Source organism: Saccopteryx bilineata, chromosome 6, assembly GCF_036850765.1.
Source record: "Saccopteryx bilineata isolate mSacBil1 chromosome 6, mSacBil1_pri_phased_curated, whole genome shotgun sequence".
NCBI classification, from domain to species: domain Eukaryota; kingdom Metazoa; phylum Chordata; class Mammalia; order Chiroptera; family Emballonuridae; genus Saccopteryx; species Saccopteryx bilineata.
Window position 1 is genome coordinate 114387122 of NC_089495.1, and position 25911 is coordinate 114413032.

Genomic DNA, 25911 nt, shown 5'->3' on the forward strand with positions numbered 1-25911 from the left:
TTTAGGCCCACAGAGAGATGGAACAATGAAATACTCTCCTTCATCTATTTAACATATGCATGTATGCGTATGGCTGTCTTTGGTGTTTGTGAACCTAACCTGGAGTAGTCTTTCTAGTACAGTAATCTATTGAAAGTATTTATTCAATATATTTTACCGGTTGCCTTTTGAACAACCTTGTCTGCAAGTTCTTGCACACATGCATGATTTAAATATCAGGAACATTTGCAAGACATTTGTGATAGACACTGCCTGGTTGTCTTGCAAAGAGATCACATCACTTTATTTTCCACCAAAACTAGAAGCACCCATTTTTGTACAGAAAAGCCAGAACTATTTGTTACCAAATCTTTTGGCCTTTGTCAGTCATATTCCTGGGAATTTACCTTTTCTTTTCTTTTTTTTCTTTTATTCCTGGAAATTTAATTTCATAATTTTGTAATTATAATCTAGGTTGAAATCTTTCTGTATATATGCAAATCATTTGTATTTCTTTTCCAGTGAACTATTGTTGTCATACCCCTTAAAAAATATTTTTTCTTTCTAAATCTTGCCAATATCCTTAATGGAGCTACTTTAAAAATTGAACTATATGAGGTCATTTTGCTATCACATTGTTTAAAGTCAGTTTTGAGGACCCTCCATACTGTTTTCTGTAGTGGTCACACCATTTTACATTAGGAGCATACCATTTTTATTTTTATTTTATTTTATTTTTTTCTGAAGTTGGAAACGGGGAGGCAGTCAGACAGACTCCCACAGGCACCCGACCGGGATCCACCCAGTATGCCCACCAGGGGGCGATGCTTTGCCCATCTGGGGCATGGTTCTGTTGCAACCAGAGCCATTCTAGTGCCTGAGGTAGAGGCCATGGAGCCATCCTCAGCGCCTGGGCCAACTTTGCTCCAATGGAGCCTTGGCTGTGGGAGGGGAAGAGAGAGACAGAGAGGAAGGAGAGGGGGAGGGGTGTAGAAGCAGATGGGTGCTTCTCCTGTGTGCCCTGGCCGGGAATCGAGCCTGGGACTCCTGCACGCCAGGCCAATACTCTACCACTGAGCCAACTGGCCAGGGTCTGGAGCATACCATTTTTAGAGGCAATCTCTTTTTGATATGAAAATGTAAGGCAAGCAGCATTTCTGCCCTGGAGAGAAGCTGTCACTGAACAGATTTTTTTTTTTTTTTTTTTGCAAGAGAGACAGAGAGAGAGATACAGAGAGAAAGACAGATAGGGATAGACAGATAGCAAGGGAGAGAGATGAGAAGCATCAATTCTTCCTTGTGGCATCTTAGTTGTTCATTGATCACTTTCTCATATGTGCCTTGACTGGGGGGCTCTAGCAGAGCAAGTGACCCTGGCTCAAGCCAGCAACCTTGGGCTTCAAGCCAGGGATCTTGGACTCAAGCCAGCAACCACAAGGTCATGTCTATGATCCCATGCTCGAGCCAACCACCCCACGCTCAAGCTGGTGAGCTGGTGCTCAAGCAGGATAAGCCTATCCATGCTCAAGCTGGTGATCTGGGGGTTTCAAACCTGGGCCCTCTGCATCTCAGGCCGACGTTCTGTCTACTATGCCACCACCTGGTCAGGCTGGACAGCTATTTTTGAACATAACAGTAACTTTTTCCTTGGTGGGCAGCACAGGGAAAAAGGAAGTGAACTTATCTTGTAAACAACCCAGGGCTTCACTGATACAAGGCCTGTGTCTTAGTCCCTTTACTGTTTGCATTAGCCACTGTTTCCACCAACAGATTCTGCACTGGAAAGAAAGGGAGCTCCCTGGCACTTCCTGTGCTACACCATTAGACATTCTCTCTGGCAGTACAATCTCGTGGAGTAACTATTAAATTTTCCTGCCTACCGTTCTGGGCTCTGTGTAAAAACAAGTTCACAGGCCCCAGAGTTAACGTATTTTTCTTGACAAAAAGTGTCACGGCAATATTACATTCCATAGCAGTGAACGGAGTACTTTGCCACTTGTTGGAACAAGGCTCTGGGCATGGAAATGACGTGAAAACTGAACTGCATTATAACTTCTACTTTAAACACAATGTCCCCATTTTTGTCCAAATGGGATGTAACACCATGGAAACAAGCTTTAGAGAAGAGATTTCTATTCAAATGTAAGTCCTTCTCTTAAAATTGAATCATTTTTATCTCTTCTAAATGAAGATTCTCATCCCCCTCCCCATACACAAACACACCTCAGAGTCTCATAAAAGAGTTATTGTACATGAGTAATTAGTTTCTTTATCTAAATTGATTTTGTAAAAATTGTGGGGGTTTTTTTGCCTATGAAACAAAAGAAAATTTGATTCAGAAGATTAAAATTACAGTTTTTCCCACTTTAATTATAAAGAGTAAAAGTGTGGGGCCTCACCTCAACAATGAACGTCTAGAATATAGGTTTGTACAGATGTTTACAGCAAGCTTGAGAGAGCATGTTTCACCTGCTCTCAATCACACAGAATGGAGTCATCCAAGTACTGGGTGTGGCTGCCAACATGCTGCACTCCTGGGAGTCAGTGTGTGTAGAAGGTCAATGTCATTTAACTTCAGAACCAGGACCTTGTGAATGTCAAGAAGCATAGACTTGCCTGACCAGGCGGTGGCGCAGTGGATGGAGCTTTGGACTGGGATGCAGAGGACCCAGGTTCAAGACCCTGAGGTTGCCAGCTTGAGTGTGGGCTCATCTGGTTTGAGCAGAGCTCACCAGCTTGAGCCCAAGGTTGCTGGCTTGAGCAAGGGGTTACTCGGTCTGCTGAAGGTCCACAGTCAAGGCACATATGAGAAAGCAGTCAATGAACAGCTAGGGTGTCGCAACGAAAAACTGATGATGCTTCTCATTTCTCTCCATTTCTGTCTGTCTGTTCCTGTCTGTCTGTCCCTATCTATCCCTCTCTCTGACTCTCTGTCTCTGTAAAAAAAAAAAAAGGAAAAAAAAAAAGAAAAAGAAGCATAGACTTGAGCTATTTAAGTGACACAAATGATAAACATTAAATGTTTGTGTGTGTGTACTTGTATGTGTTTATATTTGTGTTTAATTGCACTCAGAAGAATAAGAAAACACTTCTTCTTCATGTGTTTGAATAAGTGGAATGATCAAGAAAAGTACGATCCACGTGTGTTCAAAGGCAAAGGAAACTATGCATAGTAATAAGCACTAAAAATAGTTTTTTCATTGGTCCAATTACTTCTTGATCAGAGGATCTCTTCATAGTTTTTAATTATCTCGTTTCCTGTGATAGTTAATTTTATATGTTTACTTAGAGAGTGTTTTCGGATGAGAGTAACATTTAATTCAGTGAATTCTGAGTAGAGCTGATTGTCATCCATATTGTGGGTGGGCCTCACTCGACCAGTTGAAGGCCTGAGTAGAATAAAAGGACTGACCTCCCCAAGCAAGAGGAAATTCCCCCACCGACTGCCTTTGGATTTTATTTGCACCATCAGCTTTCTTGGGTCTCTAGACTGCCAGCACACACTACAGATTTTGGACTTGTCAGCCTCCATAATCAGATGAGCTGATAATTTTTTTTTAATAGTACATAATATTTTTATTTACTTAAAAATATGGTTAACGTGTATTTTTATTTTCCCTGTCTCTCTCTCTTTTTATTTTTATTGATTTTAATTTATTGTGTTTAAATAAATTCAAGTGTCCCACTGAATATATCTCCCTCCATCCCCATGTTCCCCTTGACCTCTCCTTTGTCCCCTCCCCCAACACCTTCTCCATTCTCTCCAGGATTTACTGTTCTGCTCTCTATAACACTGGGTTATGTGTATGTAATTTCACCAATCTCTTTCCCTTCTCTGATCCCATCCTCTCATCCCCTTTCCCTTTGACTGCTTTCCTTCTGGTCCCTTTGATCTGCCTCTGTCTCTATTCTGTTCCTCAGTTCACATTGTTTATTGGATTCCTCAAATGAGTGAGGTCATATGACATTTTTCTTTCTCTGCCTGGCTTATTTGACTTAGCATAATAGTTTCTAGGTCTATCCATGTTGTTGCAAAAGGTAAGATTTCCATTTTTTTCTCAAGGCCACGTTAGTATTCCATTATATATGTACCACTGCTTTTTAATCCACTCATCCACTGACGGACACTTGGGCTGTTACCCGATCTTGGCTATTGTAAACAATGCTGCCATAAAACATGGAGGTGCATTTCTTCTTTTGAATCAGTGATTTGGTATTCTTAGGATATATTCCTAAAAGTGGGATGGCTGGGTCAAAAGGCACTTTCATTTTTAATTTTTTGAGGAATCTCCATGCTGTTTTCCACAGTGGCTGCACCAGTCTGCATTCCCACCAGCAGTGCAGGAGGGTCCCCTTTTCTCCACACCCTCGCCAGTGTGTTATTTTGTTAATGAGAGTCATTCTGACAGGTGTGAGGTGGTATCTCAATGTGGTTTTAATTTGCATTTCTCTAATGATTAATGTTTTTTCATATGCCTATTGGCCATCTGTCTGCCCTCTTTGGAGAAGTGTCTATTCATTTCTTTTGCCCATTTTTTGATTGGATTGTTTACCTTCCTGGTGTTGAGTATTACAAGTTCTTTATAAATAATGGTTATTAACTTCTTATCAGATGTACTGTTGAATATGTTCTCCTATTGTGTGGTTTGACTTTTTATTTTGTTCATATTGTCTTTAGCTGTACAAAAGCTTTTTAGTTTGATATAGTCCCATTTGTTTATCCTGTCTTTTATTTCACTTGCCCATGGAGATAAATCAGCAAATATATTGCTGCGAGAGATGTCGGAGAGCTTACTGCCTATGTTTGCTTGCAAGTTGAACATGGTTTCACAGCTTACATTTAAGTCTTTTATCCATTTTGAGTTTATTTTTGTGAATGGTGTAAGTTGGTAGTCCAGTTTCATTTTTTTGCAAGTACCTGTCCAATTTTTCCAACACCATTTGTTAAAGAAACGCTTTACTTCATTGTATGCTCTTACCTCATTTGTCAAATATCAATTGTTTATATAGGTGAGGGTTTATTTCTGGGTTCTCTGTTCTGTTCCATTGATCTATATGCCTGTTCTTAAGCCAGTACCAGGCTGTTTTGAGTACAGTGGCCTTGTAGTATAACTTGATATCAGGAAGTGTGATACCTCCCACTTTATTCTTCTTTTTCAAGATTGCTGAGGGTATTTTTGTTCTTTTTGGTTCCATATAAATTTTTGGAATATTTGCTCTATATCTTTGAAGTATGCCATTAGTATTTTAATAGGAATTGCATTGAACTTACAAATTGCTTTGGGCGATATAGACATTTTAATGATGTTTATTCTTCCTATTGATAAATACGGTATATGCTTCCACTTGTTTGTACCTTCCTTGATTTCTTTTATCAATGTTTCTTTAACATCCTTGGTTAAATTTACTCCTAGGTACTGCATTCTTTTTGTTGCAATAGTGAAGGGTATTGTTTTCTTAACTTCTCTTTCAGACAGCTCACTGTTGGTGTATAAAAATGCCTCTGATTTCTAAATATTAATTTTATATCCTGCCACCTTGCCCAATTTATTTATGGTGTCTAGTAGTTCTTTGACTGAGACTTTAGGGTTTTCTATGTACAGTATCATATCATCAGCATATAATGATAGTTTTATTACTTCTTTTGCAATTTGGATGCCTTTTATTTCTTCTTTTTCTGTGATTGCTGTGGCTAGGACTTCCAGAACTATGTTGAATAATAGTGGTGAAAGGGGTCACCCCTGCCTTGTTCCTGATCTTAAGAGGATTGCTTTTAATTATTGCCTATTGATTATGATGTTGGCTGTGGATTTGTCATTGATGGCCTTTATCATGTTGAGGTATGTTCTCTGTATTCCCACTTTGTTGACAGTTTTTATCATAAATGGGTGCTGGATTATATCAAATGCTTTTTCTGCATCTATTGATATTATCATGTGATTTTTCTCTTTCCTTTTGTTTATGTGATGAATCACATGATTGATTTGCAAATATTGTACCAGCCTTGCCTCCCCAGAATGAATCCCACTTGATCATGATGTATGATTTTTTCCATGCATTGTTGGATCTGGCTTGCTAATATTTTGTTGAGAATTTTAGCATCTAAATCCATCAGGGATATTGGCCTATAGTTTTCTTTCTTTGTAGTGTCTTTGCCTGGCTTTGGAATGAGGATTATGCTCACCTCATAAAAGGAGCTTGGAAATCTTCTCTCCTGTTGAATTTTTGAAATAGCTTGAGAAGGACAGGAGTTAGTTCTTCTTTGAATCTTTGGTAGAACTCGCCTGTGAAGCCATCTGGCCCAAGGCTTTTGTTTTGGGGGAGTGTTTTTATAATTGGTTCAATCTCTTTTGTTGTAATTGGTCTGTTTTGGTGTTCTGATTCTTCCAGATGAATTTTTGAAAGATTATATGTTCTAAGGAATTTGTCCTTTTCATTTAGATTGTCTAATTTTTTGGCATGCATTTCTTCATAGTATTTTCTTACAATATTTTGTATTACTGTTGTGTCAGTTGTTATTTCTCCACTCTCATTTCTAATTTCATTTATTTGAGTCCTCTCTCTCTCTCTCTCTCTCTCTCTCTCTCTCTCTCTCTCTCTCTTTGTGAGTCTGGTTAAAGGTTCATCAATCTTGTTTAACTTTTCAAAGAACCAGCTCTTGGTTTCATTGATTTTCTGTATTGCTTTTTTAGCCTCTATGTCATTTATTTCTGCTCTGATCTTTATTATTTCTTTCCTTCTACATCCTCTGGGCTTTACTTGCTGTTCTTTTTTAGTTCTTTTAGATCCATAATTAAGTCTTTTATTTGAGCTTTTTCTTGCTTCATAAGGTATGTCTGTAATGCTATGAACTTCCATCTCAGGACTGCTTTTGCTGTGTCCCATAAATTTTGAGTTGTTGTATGCTCATTTTTATTTGTTTCAAGGAAGTTTTTAATTTCTTCCTTGATCTCATTGTTAATACATTCATTATTTAATAACATGCTATTTAGTCTCCAAGTGATTGAATGTTTTTTTGGTTTTGCTATTGTAGTTGATTTCTAGTTTCACGCCATTGTGATCAGAGAAGATGCTTGATATGATTTCAATCTTCTTAAATTTATTGAGACTTGTTTTGTGTCTTAACATGTGGTCTTTCCTAGAAAATGTACCATGAACACTTGCAAAGAATGTATATTCTGCTGCTTTAGGGTGAAAGTTCTGAAGATATCTATTAAATCCAGTTGATCTAGTGCAGTGGTCGGCAAACTGCAGCTTGCAAACCACATGCTGCTCTTTGGCCCCTTGAGTGTGGATGCAAAGTCCAGCTTAGGAGTATCATATTTAAGTTAATAACAATGTACCTACCTATATAGTTTAAGTTTAAAAATTTTGGCTCTCAGAAGAAATTTCAATTGTTGTACTGTTGATATTTGGCTCTGTTGACTAATGAGTTTGCGAACCACTGATCTAGTGTATCCTTTAAGGCTGCTGTTTCTTTGTTAATTTTCTTTCTTGAGGATCTATCTATTGATGTTAGCGAGGTATTGAAATCCCCTACTATTATAGTATTGCTGTTGATCTCACCCTTTATGTTCATCAAAATGTGCTTTATATATTTAGGTGCTCCTATATTAGGCACATAGATATTTATAATGGTTATCTCCTCCTGTTGGATTGCTCCTTTATCATTATGTAGTGACCTTATTTATCTCTTACTATCGCCTTTGTTTTAAACTCTATTTTGTCATATATATGAATTGCTACCCCAGCTCTTTTTTTCATTTCCTTTTGCATGAAATATTATTTTCCATCCCTTCACTTTCAGTCTATGTGTATCTTTTGTTTTGAGATGGTTCTTGTGTAGACAGCATAAGTATGTGTCCTGTTTTCTTATCCACACTGCTACCTTATGTCTTTTGATTGGAGCATTTAAGCCATTTATATTTAAGGTTATTATTGATATGTAGTTGTTTATTGCCATTTTATTCTTTAAATCTACATTCCTGTTTTTCTAGATTTTTCCCCCCTTTGTTCCATCTACAGCAGGTCCCTTAACATTTCTTGCAGCATTGGTTTGGTTGTAATAAATTCCTTGATTTTCTTTTTTGGTCTGGGAAGCTTTTTATTTCTCCATCAATTTTAAGCAATAACCTTGCTGGATAAAGAAGTCTTTGTTGTAAGCTCTTGTTTTGCATTACTTTGAATATTTCTTACCATTCCCTTCTGGCCTCAAGTTTTTATGTTGAAAAGTCAGATGTCATCCTTATGGGAGCTCCTTTGGAGATGATTGACTACTTTTCTCTTACAGCTTTTAGTATTCTTTCTTTAGCTCTTAACTTTGGTATTTTAATTATGATGTGTCTTGGTGTAAGTCTCTTTGGGTTTCTCTTTAATGGGATTCTCTGTGCTTCTTTAACTTGGTGACTTTTTCCTTCATCAATTTATGGAAGTTTTGAGCTATGATTTCTTCAATCAGGTTTTCTATCCCTTGTTCTTTCTTTTTTTTCCAGGAACCTTTATGATGCAGTTGTTGTTTCTCTTCATGTTGTCACAGAGGTCTGTTAGAGTTTCCTCAGACTTTTTGATCCTCTTTCCTTTTTGCTGTTCTGCTTTTGTGCTTTCATTTACCTTGTCCTCTAAATTACCTATTCGATCCTCTGTTTCATACAGACTGCTTTTAATTTCTTCTAGTGTAGTCTTCATTTCTGATATTGTATTTGTCATTTCGGTCTGATTCTTTTTTATGATTTCTATGTCCTTTTTGATGCTTGCTATCTCTTTATTTAGATGCTCATTATGTCCATCCATTGTTGCTCTAAAATCCTTGAGCATCCCAACAATCATTATTTTAAACTCTGCATCTGGTATCTTGGTTATTTTCATTTCATTCAGTTCATTTTCTGAGGATTTCTCTTTTTAATTCATTTGGATTGCATTTCTATGTCTTCCCATTTTGTCTGTGTATAGACTGCTCCTTTGGGTGTGCTGTTTGTGTAGCTAGCTGAGTATAGGGTTGCTGTTGTCTGCAGTGGGTATTTTCTATATCTTTTTGGGTTGACCTCAGCTGTTATTTGTAAGCTACTGTGGACTACTTGTCAGCTGCTACTGCTCTTTTTGCTATTTGTGTCTGCATTTTCTATTTCTTAGCTGGGTCAAGTGTGAGGAGCCCTTCTTTAAGATGCCACTCTAACTAGGGTTGTTAGGTCCTGAGCTGATGCTCTCCGTATCTGGCCACTGAATGTACCAGCCTTGGACCTCTCTAACTGGAACCTGGTGCAGACCAGTGGGGGATAGTGCTTATAACTGGCCCTTAGCAATGTTCTTGGAGCTACAGTGATCCAGAATTTGTGGCTGCCTCTGCTGGGCCCAGATGCTGTTGTAAATATCAATTGACTTTTATCTGCTCTTGGCTAGTGTGTGGCCTCTCTATTCCCGAGGTGTGGTTTGTCCGCTGGCCCACTGCCATGGCTGCTGCCTCCTCCGGCTCTCGGGTACTGGCACTGCTGGGTGCGCGGTCTCACAGGTTGCAGTGTGGGCTGCCCTGTGGGCCACAGTGCAGGCCACCTCACCAGGCACTGCCCCTGCCGCCACCACTGCTGGGCCTGCCCACTCTTCGGAAGGTACTCAGCAGCATGAGAGGGCTGTGTAGCCCAGATCTCAGCACTCAAAACCTGTGTCCCTGATGTACCCCTGCTTCTAAGGGACTCTTTGCTCTGACTGAAGTAGGAGAGCTTTTGGTGGGTAGGATAATTGCTTTCCTTTGCTGGTGTTGCTTCTCCCAGGAATATGGTCACTTTTGGTTTGGGTAGTGATCCAGTACATGGGTTAGGGTGGCTGTCCCCCACAGTCTCTCCCTGTGCCTCTGAGACTACACTCTCTTCTCACAACTCCAGTCCTCTTGGCACTATCAGCTTCCAGAGCTCCAGGTAAGTGGCTGTGAACGAGGTTTTTTGTGTGGTCCCTTTAAGATGGACCCTGAGTCTGAGAGTTCTGTCTGAGTCTGAGAGTTCTGTCTTCCTCTCACAAACAGTAACCCGGCTCTTCTTTCAGCTAAATACTGTCTGTGTGCCTCTTCTAGTCTCTGGGGCTATAGGCGGAACTCTGGTCCTGGGGCTGAGGACCCACAACTCTCTGGGCAACCCACCCCACCATGAGAGACCCTCCAGGCCCCTGCTCGCTCCTGGGAGTGGGACAGCCCTTTCCACGTCTCCGGCCTTTCTACCAGTCTCAGTGTGGCTTCTTCGGTCAGACTTGGTTATAGATTCTTCTTAGTTTAGTCCAAAGTTGGTTTTTCAAGATGATTGTTCCCAAGTTAAGTTGTAATCCACTTTTGTTCTGGGAGATGGGAGTTGTAATGTTAGTCTACTTCATTGCCATCTTCTGAATCTCATGACCTGATTCTTTATAATCTCCCTTTCTGGCTCTCCCTCTCCCCTCTCTGGCTCTCCTATTGGTTCTGTGTCTGTAGAGAAGCCCAAATAATTCATATTATTTCTGATAATACATTACCTTTCTGTCACTGAATGTCTACCCTGTATAAGGTGAACTCAGATCAGTATTTTATGCTTCTCTTTCTTTTCATGGGCAATTAAGATAAATTGTTCTATATAACTATAAAAACTGGTTGTAGAAATAAATAAGATTATATTAGGATCCTAGCAAGAAATATAATTTCACTCAAAAGAATGTAACAAAAAAAGACTAGACTGAGCAAAAAAGACTACACTAAAAAAGTGTAGACTGAACGAAGGGAACTAATTGGCGATAGTGAGGCCCTCAAAAAAAACAACAAACAAACATTGCCAGGAAGCAGTTACCACCCAACAGCATGAAGGGACAGGAAAAGAAATCATGTTCCCAGAGACTGGTGCTGGAGTCCCAGAGATGGTACCTGTCAAAGGCTGTCATAAGAAAAAGATGGAGCTATAGTCAAACTAGGATGGAAGCAAGGAGCAGGAGAACGAGTACCCTGAACTTTCTCTCATTCTCCCTTCGATGTCCTGTCAGTGCTTCCAGTGTCTGAACCCAAGAAATGCCAATGGCCAGGCCCTGCGAGACGCAGCCCAGGGAGGCCAGCCTCTGGGCACCCACAGCAGGGAACAGGACTGGGTCTGGGAGGCAAACAGAGCAGCTAGCACATTCTTCCTCTCTGATGGACCACCCAGCTTTGGTGACTGTGAGCCCACTGACTGGAACACTTGCTGCCCTGCCCACTTAGATTGGGCCAGATTCCACTCGCCCCTCCACCCCCTCTGACCGTCTCTAAGCCCACACAAAGCAGATGAGTGGCCACATCGCTTGCTCAAGCTGCTCTTGGCCTGCCCCTGTTCTTGCAGGATGCTCTGCACATCCCAGGGCAGACTTCATCCTCCTCTGGCTCCTGGCCGGCCTCCAGCCACTTCCCACAGGCCTTAAAAACAAGGGGTGCCTCTTGTGACCACAGCAGATGATGCGACCCATTGAAACTACTTTATCTGTCATTTTACTTCAAGTTGGTGACATACATAGCCACGTGGGAATAAAAGCCTATCCGAGATGATTTTTTGAAGGACACAAAAACTGACAAAAATAAATCAATTTTTTTTCTAAAGTGTTTGGAGACAATGTACGAATGTAAGGTTCTATATCTTTCCATCCAGACAATATACTTCATTTTATTTGGCAGAATAACCTCCCAGCGTCATTATAGAGTGTTTTAAAATGATTGATATCAGAATTACTTGGTAAGTCTGCAAGTTGGATTGCCTGAAATCCTCCTTTAAGAGGGCAGGGCTGATCAAGGGGCAGGGAGAAGGCACAGTATCAGCCTAGCCTGTGAGAGCTGGGCATCCTGGTGAGGCCAGTGTAGGTGCCAGCGGCCATGCCCAGGACCTGCAGTGCGAGCGCCTCTTACCTTTGCACCTTGGTGCCTCCCTGCCTCACCTTAGTCTGGCCCTGCTGGGACGCCCATTTCCTCCGGGGATGTCTCACCTGTCAGTGTGCACTTCCCTTACTCTTTCTGGAAAATCACCCTTTTATAGAGGTTTTTATAGGACTGCACTCACTGAGGTAAGAGGAAAGTTTATGAACCTAGAAAAGAATTTTCCGAAACAGCCATGGCTGGTAAGACTGGAAGGCACAGGCACAGGGTCTGTTGGCAGAGCATGGGAGAGGAGGAGCCAGAGGAGTTCCAGAGCTGAGACTGATCAAGAGAAAGAAGCATTTAACTGCAAACAAAGCCCTCAGCCAGCTAGCGTGAGTGCGTGCAGAGTGAGGGAACATTGATTACTTAAAAAGATGCTCCACTCTTGAACTCTATCACTCAGCTATTCCTTTGGGTAGAAGCCTCTCCTTTTAAAAAGCAGGCACTTCGGCCTGACCTGTGGTGGCGCAGTGGATAAAGCATCGACCTGGAAATGCTGAGGTCACCGGTTTGAAACCCTGGGCTTGCTTGGTCAAGGCACATATGGGAGTTGATGCTTCCAGCTCCTCCCCCTTCTCTCTCTCTCTGTCTCTCCTCTCTCTCTCTCTCTCTCCTCTCTAAAATGAATAAATAAAAATAAAAAATTAAAAAATAAATAAATAAATAAAAAGCAGGCACTTCTCTTTAAGTTGAAGGAGGGTGGGTGGTATATAGTTAAGGTGTCCACGCTGTCTTATAAATTAATTGTTGAGATCATTTCCATAAGGAAGGAGGTTGGAAATTATAAAGATACATCTTATAGTCTTCATAATATATATATATCCCCCCTAAGGTGAGCACAAGATTCCAGAAGCTCCAGTCATCTGAAAAGAATATTTTTGGCCTTGTTTGCTGCTCTGTGAAGGACTTCATATGCAAAGCAAAAAGTAAGCAGCTGAAGAATCTTGAACAAAATTTTACTTAAATACTGACTGCACCATTCAGTCCCCATGGTTATTCCCAGTCACATATGCCTCAGCTTGGGCTGCTGCAATGACATACCATAGATTAGGTGCCTGAAACAACAGATATTATAGAGTATGTCCGTAAAGTCATGGTGCACTTTTGACCGGTCACAGGAAAGCAACAAAAGACGATAGAAATGTGAAATCTGCACCAAACGAAAGGAAAACTCTCCCAGTTTCATACCTATTCAGTGCAGTTCGATGTGGGCTCACGCACAGATTTTTTAGGGCTCCTTAAGTAGCTATCCCGTATAGCCTCTACAGACTCGTCACTGACTGATGGCCTACCAGAACGGGGTTTCTCCACCAAACTGCAAACTGCCAGTTTCCTTCAACTGCTTATCCCACCGAGTAATGTTATTCCTATGTGGTGGCGCTTCATTATAAACACGCCGATATTCACGTTGCACTTTGGTCACGGATTCAAATTTAGCGAGCCACAGAACACATCTCGACTGGCATGGCCGTGGGCTGCTCTGCTGTATACACTGTATTATGTTATCATCTGCGCATGCGCACATGCTGCCACATCATCCTACAGAAACTGGGAGGGTTTTCCTTTTATTTGGTCCAGATTTCACATTTCTATCATCTTTTGTTGCTTTCTTGTGACCGGTCAAAAGTGCACCATGACTTTACGGACACACTGTATTTCTCACAGTTCTGGAGGCTAGAATGCCCAAGATCAAATGCCTGTGAACTTGGTACCAGGTGAGGGGCCGACTTCATGGCTTACAGATGGCATCCTTCCTGCTGTGCAGGCACATAGTGGAGAAAAAAAGCTCTGTTTTCTTTCTCTTCCTATAAGGACACATCCCATCCTGGAAGCCCCAACTCCATGAACTCATCTATTCCTAATTACCTCCCAAAGGCCTCGCCTCCAAATATCATCACATTGGGGAGAAGGGCTTCAACATATGTATTTGGGGGAGCACAAACATTCAGTCCATAGTAACATGGTGCAAGTAACATGCCATGAAGTGCTTGAAAAAAATCACTGTTAAAAGACTTGCTAAAATTTCAGCTTTTTAACTTCAGTTCGACTTTGGTCTATTACTCTAGTTCTGTAGATACAGGGGATCCTTGGATTATGACACAGTTCTGTTCCTACGGCAGTGACGTAACCCGAATTTTGGAGGAAGTCAAAACACACCCTAGCCTAAGTCACTTACCTATCCTAACACAGTTGTAAAATCATAATCTAGAACATAAAACACAGCTCTCTCACTCGTATGCTGCATTACTGCATATTCTCCTGCCACATGCAACCAAACCAGTTTGCCCACATAGTCCGTAAGTATGATGCTACTGGCATGAGCTGAAACACTCATGTCTCAATTATTTTTAAGTTTTAATGAGAGTGAGCGTTATAAAGTCGAAATGTATGTCAAGATTGTTGTAACCCAATGACCCCTGAGTTGGCTGCACACTCATGGTGGTTGAATACAGAGTGGAGCAAATAAGTTTGCAGCCCTGACCCATGGTAGTGCCGTGGATAAAGCCTCGACCTGGAACTCTGAGGTCCCCAGTGTGAGACCCCGAGCTTGCCAGGTCAAAGCACCTACGAGAAGCAACTAGCTTCCTGCTCCTCTCCCACCCCCTTTCTCTCATTTTTAAAAAAGTAAGTTTACAGTTGTTCATATGGAAAACAATACACTAATTCAGAAAATAAGAGTAAACTCTGGGTTTCGTGTACTCATAACTGTAAACCTACTTTTGCCCGACCCTGTACATGATGTCTTATTTCACTTTGAAGAAAGAAGATATGTGGTCCTCACAGATGGTCCAGCAACAGATGGCCAAAGTTTACAAACCACTAAGAAAACATACTCAGCGTATTAAAACAAAGTTCACTGTTAATGTTGAACCATTTCATGTTTTGATTCATAGGGTAACAGTATTATGATCTGGAAATAGAAACCATTTAACATCATTTAAAAAGCACAAGCACATCATTTAGCTGTTTAGAGCAGTTTTTTTTCCTCTCTCTCTTTTTCTCATTTTGGGCATAAAAGCTTTAAGTAAAATACCTTTAAGGGAATGGTTGCATACAGAAATCTTGAAGAAGAATTGCAGATGTGAATGGCACCACACTCCGCATTCACTGTGATGAGAATAAAATTATCTTTCTAATATCTTGTGGATAAAAATTTGTTAGGCAATATGGTATTAGTGAGAAATCTGGAAAAGAATTAAAATATAATTGCTTACTTGAAATCTGTTCAACCACTTATGAAAGAAAGTCTCTCAACTTCAATATGACCTCATTCTCCAAATATATAGGGAAAATTTATACTTGAGTGTCTACTGAATATACCTCAGTAGTGAGGTATACCTCACAGATGTTACTCACGATTAATCAGAATATCTCGAGAATTGTAGAAATAGGAATTCCTGGTAGAAAATAACTTATTGGCATGCAATCAGTTTGTTTATTTACATTTAATTGATTAAAGTAAATCTTTGAAAAACAATATTTTAAAAAATATCCCCTTTATTCTGAGCTTAAACCCATGCGAGTCTGCAACATCATGATCAGAAGTTCTGGGTGAGATTACTCTGCTGTGTCGCACAGGGGCACATGCCTAGAATCCTCTCTGCACACCGTCTCCCCCACTGCCACGAACGCAGAGCAGGGCCGCTGAGTCAAGTCAGGAGTCATGATTTGAAAGCAAGTGTTTGCTCGACAGAAGGGCCAGAAGGTCTTTACGAAAGAGGTGAAAGAGGCAGCCTTTCTGTGGACACTTTAGTCCTTCACGGAAGGTGGTTTCCAGAAATTAAATTATGATGATATCTACCTCAGTTGTTAAAGGGAGAAAGGAAGCACATTACATGTGTACTTTCTTAAACATGAAAGTCACTGTCAATATCTAGAAAAAGAAAATAAGGGGTCACCATAAGGTGACAGAAGAATGAAACAATGGAACAGGTAGGCTGAAATTATGCCATAAGGTACACATTCTTTCTTGAAATTTTAAAGATACTATAATTCCTGTGACATATATAACTTCAGACCCCAAAACACTACATGTGACTTAAAATAGTGGACTGTGTCTCTCTTATTTTTTCTTCTCTTCTGATAATATCACTAAATATGTGCATCATTTTTGCTGATAAAAAAAACTTACAGTGATCTCAATTTTTGATTATTTGAACATATCCTAAGGGAATTATGCTAGTTAGGCCAGATGAAACGTTTCTCATATGAGAAACGTATGTTTGAATGACACGCAGCAATGACAATAATGACTTGCACCGAATGCTCAACATATCACAGACTTCCGTGCATCACTTACATTAACTAATTTAATTATAGAGAGGGAACAACAGCACAGAAAACTTCATTTTTATTTTTATCAAAGTAATGCATTTTTTAAAATTGAAGATACTAAATAGAATACGATGAGAATAAAACATTTATGGTTCAAAGCCTCACAGGTCACAAGAAGAGATAAGAGATCTGTAACATCTAAATGTCACAAGGGATTAATATCTAGATTATACAGGAACTTCAGCAAATCAACAACAAAGCACTAGGATAATGGGCAAAATATGGAAAAGGCAACTCAACAGAAGAGGAAAATCTTTAATCGACATATGAAGAGACATTCAAACATTAATAATAAGAGGAATGCAAATACAATAAGGAAATATCACATTTTACCCATTAACTAGATACTAATTAGCTGAATGGTTGGCTTAGATGTGCTCTGCTGGTGGGAGGATAGACTGAGAAGTCATTTGGGAGGCAGTGACTCAGTCCAGCCAAGTGTATTTCCAAGGGTGTCAATTGTAGGTTTAGTGACAATAGGTTGTAGAGGCAATCTGATGTATTCCATCGGGAGGAGATGGTTAAAAGGTATGGGTAAACACTCATGGAGGACTGTGCTTAAGTTAGAAGCAAAATATTCAGTTTCATATAGGAGCATGAATAACTCTTAAAGCTATAACACTGAGTGAGAAAAGTAAATTCTTTAATTAAAAAAATTTAAATTCTTTAAAATTTAAAGAAAAGCTTCATGATTTAACTTTGGTGATAATTTCTTGGGTATGACCTCTAAAACACAGGCAATGAAAGAACATGGTAGATAAATTGGACCTTATCAAAATTAAAATCTTGTGTGTATCAAAAGACACCATCAAGGGAGTAAAGAGGCAATTTATGAAATGAGAGAAACCATTTATAAATCATATATCCTATGGGCTTAGTGCCCAGAATATATAAAGAATTCCCACAATTCAACAACAGAAACCAAATCCAATTAAAAAGGGCAAAGGACTTGAATGGACACTTTTCCAAAGAAGATATACAAATGCCTAATAAGCACATAAAAACAGTGTCACTAATCATTAGGGAAATTCATATGAAATCACAGCAAGTTACCACATCATACCCATTAAGATGGTTATTATGAAAAGAAAACAAAAACTAAAAAAAAGCAAGTATTGGCAAAGATATGAGGAAGTGGAATATTGTGTATTGTTGGTGGGATGTAAAATGTTGGAGCCATTATGGAAAACAGTGGTAGTTCCTCAACAACTTAAACATCGAATTACCATAGGATCCAGCAATCCCACCTCTAGGTATACACTCCAAAGGAGTGGAAGCAGGACCCTGAACAGATATTTGTATACCCATGTTCATAACAGCAATATTCATAACAGTCAAACAGTGGAAACAACCCAACATTCATCAACAGAGAAATGAGTAATAAGAATGTGGATGTGGTCTATATATACAAAGAATACTATTGATCCTTAAAAAGGAAATCCTGACACATGCTACAACCTGGGTGAACCTCAGAGATGTGATAAAGTAAGCCAATCACAAAATAACAAATATTGTATGATTTTACTTATAATGAGGCACCTAGAGTAGTCAAATTCATAAAGACAGAGAGTAGAATGGTAGATTCCACGGTTTGCGGGGGTGGGGGATGTTGTTGTTTAATGTGTACACAGTTTCAGCTTTGGATGATGAAAAACACTGGAAATGGATGGTGGTGATAGTTGCAGAATGTGAATGTTCTAAATGCAAATAATTTTACACTTAAATGTGGTTAAAATGGCAAATCTCTATGTGTGCTATCCATTATTTAAAAAATAAAATTTAAAAGACACACAAAAAAAGAAAAACTATGTGGTTCTGATAGGTTTAGAGTAGGGGTGTGAGACAGAACTTTTTTTGAAGGAGAAGGGAGAGTATGTTATGTCTTTACTTACATGAAACAATCAAAACAGCATGTCGATATTATGCAAAGATTTGAATTAATTCATAAAAATTTTTGAGAGAAAATATATTTCTTCACAAACCAGTGAGTAGACATTTCAGGATGTCTGTACGACACACTAGAATGTTTGATGCGTGGGGATGGAGAGTGGATTGGCTACAAAGGGAATAAACACACAGATGGAACAGGATGAGGGAAAATACTGGTGACTTCACAACTTCGTTTAGTTTAATACAAACTTATTAAGGCCCTACTTTTTCCAGGCATTTTATTTGTATTTGCCCTATCTGATGGTATTATAATTTATGAACATGAGATAATAAGACAGGTTATTAGTTTTAGTTAAAGAACTGCATATGCCACAAGAACAGAGAGAAAAATAAAAAAATATATTGTGGGAAAAAGTATCTTCTAAGCTACTTTATCTTGCTTTTATAGTAAGATAAACAGACATTAAGAAATGAGATTCTATCATCTTCAGTACTGCTTTTATCTCAAAAATGCCATCAAACCATTAGAAGCCAAGTAATAGAATTAAAAATAAACTGTAACATAAAATAATATGATAGATTTGAAGATTATATGTTATTTAAGTTACTTGTACATTAGTCTTTTACAAAAGAATACACCTTCAGAGGTATGTTTAGCTATTTCTAAATCCCTAGTGACCACAGACTCAACATGTTATGATAAAAACTAATACTCAGCAACATCCAATAATTCATTAATACAACAAATATTTATTAAATTTCTACCATGTCCAGACACTGGTATTCAGATACTATTTACACATCACTCTTAAATTTGTATCTCCAGACTTCTCTGAATTCCAAACCCATGATACAGCTGCCTTGACCTGACTGCTTGACCATCTCAAAGGCACTGCAAAGCCAATGTGTCCAAAAATACCTTGTGATCCATCCCCAAGACCTGTCATTCTTCTTTCAGTTGTTTTTTTTTCCTTCAGAAAATGGCTACACCTTCTACCTAAGTGGCACATGCAAGACACTAAGTGATCATCCTTGATATCACTGTCACTTGTCTTATTCAGTCACTTCATCAAGTCCTGTTAACTTTATCTTTTAAATATTTCTCAAATCCATTGTCTTGCCTTCATCTTCAGCTACCATCCTAGTCCAAGTTATTATTATCTCATATTCCTTTTCTTTTTTATTCTTTTTTTAAGTAAGAGGAGAAGAGATAGTAAGGCAGACTCCCACATGCACCCCAACCAGGATGCACCCCAACCATGCACCCTGTAACCCCATCTGGATCCAGTGCTTGAGTACTGAGCTATTTTTAGCACCTGAGGCTGACACAATCAACCCAGCTATCCTCAGCACCTGGGGCCACACTGGAACCATTTGAGTCACTGGTTGCAGGAGGGGAAGAGAGAGAGAAGGGGAATAAGGAGTGGTGAGAAGCAGATGGTTGCTTCTCATATGTGCCGTGACTGGGAATCTAACCCGGGACGTCCAGGTCGTCCCGGGTTAGACACTGGGTCGACACTCTATCATTCACTGAGCCACTGGCCAGGGCCTTGTATCTGATTTCCTGACAGGACTCCTGACCTTAAATGTGCCCAGAGCCTTCTAGCTCACTCTCTATATTGAAGTCAAATCTAGTCATGTCCTGCCTGACCAGGCAGTGGTGCAGCCCTTAAAGCATTGGACTGGGATGTGGAGGACCAAGGTTTAAAACCCCAAGGTCACCAGCCTGAGCACAGGCTTATCTGATTTGAGCACAGCTCACCAGCTTGAGCCCAAGGTCACTGGCTTGAGCAAGGGGTCACTTGGTTTGCTGTAGCCCTCTGGTCAAAGCATGTATGAGAAAGCAATCAATGATCAACTAAGGGGCTTCAACAAAGAGTTAAGGCTTCTCATCTCTCTCCTTTCCTATCTGTCCATCCCTATCTGTCCTTCTCTGTCTCTGTCACACAAAAAAATATATTCATGTCTTTTTCTATTCCTCCCCCTTCCCTTAAGAATCTATGTCTCTTTAATCAAAGAACGACATCATTAAGGGGGCCAGTGATGCACTCCTGGTATGCTCCTATCTCTCTATCCTCATTCCAACCCTACCATCACCCCCACTTTCTTTGCTCTTTCATACTGGCCTTGGAGTCCCTCGTATGCACTGGCTTCCTCCTGCCACAGGTCCTTGTACATGCTGTTTTTGTAGAGTTTAAATCCTCTCTCTCTCTCTTTCTTTTTTTCTATTTTCTGCATAGCTCATCCATTCAGTCACAAATATTTATTGAGGACCTACTATATGCTAGGTACTGATTTAGGTGCTGGAGATTCATAATGAAATAAACTCCCTGCCCTCTTGAAGATTTTATTTTGAGGAGTTGAACTTAGGCTCTGGTGGGTTAACATTGACTTATTTCAACATTTCTTCTTCAAAGAAGTCTGAGCATCCCAAGTCAGTCAGGTCTTGTGACATGTTTTCCAGGCCCCATGCTCTGCTTCCTAGGACTTATTCCAGCTGGTGCCCATTATTTGTGGGTTGGTTCATCTGAATAATACCCACCTCACCCATTCGTCTGTAAGGTTTCTTTAGGACAAAGACATGTCAGTTGTTACCATCACAGTGCCCTCAAGCCTTGACACACTGCCAAGTGCATAAAATATCTTTGATCTAGTACAGCGGTTCTCGACCTGCTGGGGTCGCGACTCACAGGTTGAGAACCGCTGATCTAGTAACTATGTATTGATTGAATAAAAGGTGAATAGAAAATAGTCGCTGCTCTAAGGCTAATCCAATGCAAAGGCAGATGAAAGCTCAAATAATACATCAGAGGAATAAGGCTAACCTGAAGTATGTATAAAAGCTGAAGGGACACAGAAGGTCCCTCTTTTCATTCTTTTATTTTAAGTGAGAAGACAAACACATTTATGCTTTCAAGATTAATGACCAGAAGAGAGGAGGGAAAAGGCACAGATGGAGGGGCAGTGTCCCTGCAGAGAGGAGAGGGTGGGGTCCAGGGCTCTGTGGCGGTGAAGGGGCGTGTGGTACTGAGGGTTGGTGAATTCTGCTTGAGGGTCTTGATTTCTTTGTGGAATCATAAGCTGGGTCTGCTCTGTCCCAGTACCAGTAGCCACTTGTCACATATAACCACTAAGTTCTTTAAATATGGCCAGTCTGAAGAATACAGAGTGTAAATACAAAATATACATACATTTTGAAGACTTGGTACAAAAAAAAGTAATAATTTTTATAGTAATTACTTCTATGCTAATTTCCTGTTAAAGTGATGATGTAGTCAGTTCTCACTGTTTGTGGTAGTTATGTTGTATGAAGTTGCTGCTCTTGACACTGAATTGATGAACACTGCCCCATCGCTCCTAGAAATAGAGGCTTGGTTCCTGAACAAAGTATCAGCTCACAACATTTTTACCAATCGATCAATACATCATCTTATTTTGTGTGTGTTTCTATTTACAGACACGTTAGTTAATATACATTGTCCCATCAACCTTGAACTCAGGGCCCACAGCACTATAACTCAGTCCTGATGAAGATTATCTAACACACGTATTTTCTCCATAAGGCACATCCTTGCTTTCTTGCTGTTAGGAACATTCAACAGCATTCCAGCGCTCTGCTTGGGAGTCGTTTTAAACAGCAAAATTGCCAACAAAAAAGCACTAAAGTACAAAAACAGTGGCAGTAAATAGACCACCGAAAGCACACTCTTTCTGTACCATATGAGATGAAACAGGAAGGTGGAGTGTGGCTCTGTTCACCCTCAGCTGGGATGTATGTCAGGTGTCTCAAGTTTTCCACCCCTCTTCGCGTGTCCACAAATGGCCATGAGAATGCTCCAGTATTGATTTTGGGGATACAAATACATTTTGGTGAGTAGGCAAATTTGCAAATGCAGAACCAGTAGACAATAAGTGCCCATGCTACCTTGGACATAAGGGGTTAAATAAAAGATATTATTAAAAGGAATATCACCTGGTTCTCTTTACTTTCTTAGTATGGCTGCGAGGAAGCTTGAAGTTACACACGTGGCTCACATTACATTCTGTTGGACAGTGTTGGGAACAACTATCTGTCAGGAGAAGGCATCAGAAATGGGTCAGAAAGTCATAAGAGAAAATGATGAGGGCCACACTGCCCTTGGCCCAAAATGCATGGGTCCCTGCAACACCTCATCTGCTTTGCAGCACCTCCCTTGACATTTTGTAAGGTCCTTCTGGTGCCTGGGCCCTGATGCTGTCTGGGTAGTGTCCCTGAGTCCTGGCCAGGATCCCATGATCCCGATCCCTGGGTCTCACTCTTAGGGCGATTCTAAAACCTAAATCTCATCCCCCACCGGTGGGATTGACCAGATGACCTAGCAGCTACAGGTCTGGCACCCATGGAGTTGTCCTGGACATTAGGAGAACAGCAGTCCTGGGTGAATCCCTGCTGCTGAGTGGCATGGCAATTCTGTCACAGATCATATGGGGTTGGGCCTCTAGGGTGGTGCTAACACACTGATATGAGGTGACTGTCACTCATGTCTGACCCAGGACTAAGAATGATCACATTCACTGATTACACAATAAAACAAGCATAACAAATAAGCATATCTTCTCTACCCGTTGTTCTAAGTCTCCATCAATAAATCACTACGCCTCATGGGAGCCTGTGAATTTGATAATGCATTTGAAAATCAGACTGTTTATGGAGACAACACCCCCCCCCCATTTGTTGCCATCAGGGCTGTTTTGGGTGAGGGTTTGAAATGGCCAGATACACACTGAAGGGTTGCAGTCAGGTGAAGTTTAGGGACACAAAGCTGATGGTTCAAGCTGAATTCATGGAGCTTCAGAACACAGAGAAGAAAGTCAGAGGAAAAGTGTTTTCTTATCCTACAAACTATCTTCTAAGCTTCAAACCCATCAGGAAAGATTAATAACTGAGTCGGAGTCTGGCTCCTCACCCTGGGCCGGCTCTCTCAGCTTAGCCCCGACTACCAGGGCAACTCCGGCTGTGAGGAGGAGGCTGGGGCTGAGGGTCTGTACTCCTTGTCCAGCTCTCGGGTGTGTTCCTAGCATTCAGGAGCTGTTCAATACCTAATGCCCCTTTCCTGAAAAGGAATTCTGCAGCTGAAATCAAGTTCACAGGCCATTGCCCTAGGTCATGTAAGGGAACTGCAGGCATCAGGTGGTAGGGACTTCCAGGGGTAGTGAGCAGGAGGTGGTGGCAGAGTTGAGCTGAGGACACCAAGGCCTCTTCTTCTGATGCAAGATGGCCTTGATTAAAAATGAACTTTGGATTAGGTGACTGACTCAAATGTTTCTTGCATAGGTAAGCACTGTTGTCTAAAGTGTCCTGAAAACTTTCATTATCAACCATTAGATATTCTAGAGCAGATTATTTAGAGTTCCAAATTAGATCTTCACCGACATTCAGTCCTTGATCCCCCTCAATATTGCTAAAGGCATATCCTACAAACATGAGATGACCACATACAGAAGAGGCGTTTATCTTGGATTTGCTGAAAAAAAACCAAAAATTAAAAGATGAGATTATCTGTTTTCTTGCATGGCTACTTTAAGACATAAGTCAATACCCTCTTCCAGTCTCCCCAAGTTTTTCCCTCCTTTGGGACTTCACTTGGATCTAAGTTTCTGAAAATGTTGGGTACACAGAGTAATAGTCATCATTATTTTCATTTTTCCTTCTGTACCAGCAGAACACTGCTCTTATTAAAATGAGTTTGCAATGTATCTTTATCTCTGCAAGTGGCTTTCCAGAACAATAGATAGCCCGACTAGTGAGTTTAAGAAGTGCTAGACATTTTTTAAAAAGGTTTTTAAAATAACATTTATTTTTTAAATGTCAAGATGTACATATAATAGGAAACTGAAAGACACAGGGAAGCAAAGAACAAAGCCATCCATAACCACAAGCAGTTTACAGTCTGATGTGTCCTCTCTGTGCTTTCCTTCTGTGTAATTAAGATTGACTTTAAAAAGTAAATTAATTCTCATCAGATTTAAAGAAATATTTCTCTTGTCTCATTAGATGCTATTATGTAACTTTTTGTACTACAGGAAAATTCTTTCTCTACTGCATGTAAATATATATATATATCTTTACAAATGTCATTCTATGCTTTTTATTAATTTTAATTTATTGTGTTAACATGGATTCAAGTGTCCCACTCAGTATAACACCCTCACCCCCACCACCATCATTACATACCCCTTTGTCACCCTCCCCCTAACTCCTTCCCCCCTTTCCTCTGGCACTTACTGTCTTGTTATCTGTATCTATGTGATATATATATATATATATATATATATATATATATATATAGTTTCACCCCTTCACCTTCTCTAATCCCATCCCCTCATCCCCCTTCCCTCTGACAGCTGTCCCTCTGCTCCCTGTGACCCCGCCTCTGCCTCTATTCTGTTCCTCAATTCACTTTGTTCATTAGATTCCACATATAAATGAGATCATATAACATTTTTCTTTCTCTGCCTGGCTTATTTCACTTAGCATAATGCTCTCCAGTTCCATCCATGTGATTACAAAAGGAAAGACTTCCTTCTTTTTCATGGCTGTGTAGTATTCCATGGTGTATATATACCACTGCTTTTTCAAAAATATTTTTTTTACTTTTTAAAAATTTTTTTTATTTTTTATTTTTACAGGGACAGAGAGAGACAGTCAGAGAGAGGGATAGATAAGGACAGACAGACAGGAATGGAGAGAGATGAGAAGCATCAATCATCAGGGTTTTTTTTTCTTTTTTATTCTTTTTTTCTTTTTTCTTTTTTACCACTCAGACTGCGTTCTCTCCCTCTTACTCTCCCAAAGGAAGAGAACAATGATCATCAATGGCAAAAGGCAGTTGCACAAGCAACACTAAGAACCGGCTTCACGCTCAGGAGAGAACACTGCAACTCCTCCTCGTGGTTTCGGGTACTCTACATGATCAGAGAAACCTCTCTAGTAACAAAAAAATATGGAATGCTTCACGAATTTGCGTGTCATCCTTGCGCAGGGGCCATGCTAATCTTCTCTGTATCGTTTCAATTTTAGTATATGTGCTGCCGAAGCGAGCACAATCATCAGTTTTTTGTTGCGACACCTTAGTTGTTCATTGATTGCTTTCTCATATGTGCCTTGACCGCGGGCCTTCAGCAGACCGAGTAACCCCTTGCTCGAGCCAGGGACCTTGGGTCCAAGCTGGTGAGCTTTTGCTCAAACCAGATGAACCTGCGCTCAAGCTGGCAACCTTGGGGTCCTGAACCTGGGTCCTCCACATCCCAATCTGATGCTCTATCCACTGTGCCACTGCATGGTCAGGCTACCACTGCTTTTTAATCCACTAGTCCACTGATGGACACTTGAGCTGTTTCCAGATTTTGGCTATTGTAAACAATGCTGCAATAAACATGGGAGTGCATGTCTTCTTTTGAATCGGTGATTTGGTATTCTTAGGATATATTCTTCTTTTTTTTAATAATTTTATTTTTTTAATGGGGTGACATCAATAAATCAGGATACATATATTCAAAGATAACAAGTCCAGGTTATCTTGTCGTTCAATTATGTTGCATACCCATCACCCAAAGTCAGATTGTCCTCTGTCACCTTCTATCTAGTTTTCTTTGTGCCCCTCCCCCTCCCCCTTTCCCTCTCCCTCTCCCCCCTCCCCCCGTAACCACCACACTCTTATCAATGTCTCTTAGTCTCACTTTTATGTCCCACCTACGTATGTCCACCCAAAAACAGGAATGCAGTTCCTGTTTTTTTCTGATTTACTTATTTCACTTCGTATAATGTTATCAAGATCCCACCA

General features: G+C 40.2%; 1 long non-coding RNA gene and 1 other non-coding gene across 2 annotated transcripts in view; one reads left to right on the forward strand and one right to left on the reverse strand.

Annotated features, from left to right (window-relative positions):
* Positions 1-25911, forward strand: part of LOC136308490 (uncharacterized) — an 81155-nt gene that overhangs the window by 25970 nt on the left and 29274 nt on the right. The gene's annotated exons all lie outside the window — the stretch shown is intronic.
* On the reverse strand, positions 25066-25172 carry LOC136309710 (U6 spliceosomal RNA). Its single transcript, XR_010726362.1, has one exon. It is a non-coding gene; the product is annotated as a U6 spliceosomal RNA (small nuclear RNA).